Raw genomic sequence first — 1,221 nt, 5'->3', positions numbered from 1 at the left:
GTTATTAGAATGGTGTTTGGGATGGAGGGGTTGTCATACAAGTAGAGGCTGAAATCTCTCAAATTGTTTTCTCTTGAAAAATGAAGAGTTAGGGGGATCTGATTGAGGTGTTTAAGATTGATAGTGTTGATGTATCATCTTTTTTTATATTTAACAGTGAGAATAGTAGGACTAGGGGACACGAGTATATATTTTGGCAAGACAGGAGTCATCTTCACCTAAGACAGTTTCATTTTTCTAATAGGGTGGTTGGCCTTTGGAATGAGTTGCCTTCAGATGTTGTAGAGGCAGTAAATTTAAGTGAGTTTAAGAAAAATCTTGATAAGTATATGATTGAAAATGGCTGGGTTTAAGATTTATTATTTTATTTATTTTTTAATCATTGTAATTTAGTTTACAGGATGAAACAGCCGAGATGGACCAATAGGTTCCATGTTGTCCCTAAACGTTATGTTACATTATATTAATAAACGTAACATAATAACGAAAGCGCCCTCTTTTGACAACTACGAATAGTAAATACTTCACAAATACACAACAAATATAAACTTTCGTAAGATAATAATACCAACATTGTTTTTTTTTATTGACAAATACTGAAACTACTTTACGATTTTATTTGAAAAACAAAACCAATTTGTATTTATGGCAAAGCTGCTAATTCATTATCCCTAATGTTAAACTACTGACCAGCCACCCACACTAAGTGATTAAATGTCTCAGTTTAAGGTACAGGGTATATTTTGTGGAATCACTCGGATTCGAACTCGGCACCGAAATCCAGAGCTCTACTGTAAGACCGCGTCTAAGGAAGCCAATAAGGAAAGCAATTTAAAATCTGTAAATATCTTAGATGTACTCGTATTTATTTATTTTCATCTTGTTTCTTACAAACATCATTTTTCAACACACAAAACAAAAATGTTTTCTTCCCTACAATTAACTGTTCGACCACCCACTTGCAAAACGTCATTCGACGAAAATATGTTTACACAGTCACGTGCTCAAGAATTACGAAAACACTAGCGATATACGAACTATATGTCACCACAGCACAATAACAGCGGCTTTTCCTCTCTACTGATGTCAGAGAAAGCCACGCCCACGTCGAACGTTACTAACGGCATTAACCGTAGCCTACGTGTTTCTGACAAACACTTTCCTTACAAGGAATTCAAGTAAATGATCCATGTTTAAAGATTTAAAAACTGGATGTGTAGG

Source organism: Limulus polyphemus, unplaced genomic scaffold (genome assembly GCF_000517525.1).
Source record: "Limulus polyphemus unplaced genomic scaffold, Limulus_polyphemus-2.1.2 Scaffold9659, whole genome shotgun sequence".
Taxonomy (NCBI): Eukaryota; Metazoa; Arthropoda; class Merostomata; order Xiphosura; family Limulidae; genus Limulus; species Limulus polyphemus.
Note: the sequence above shows the minus strand (reverse complement) of the source record.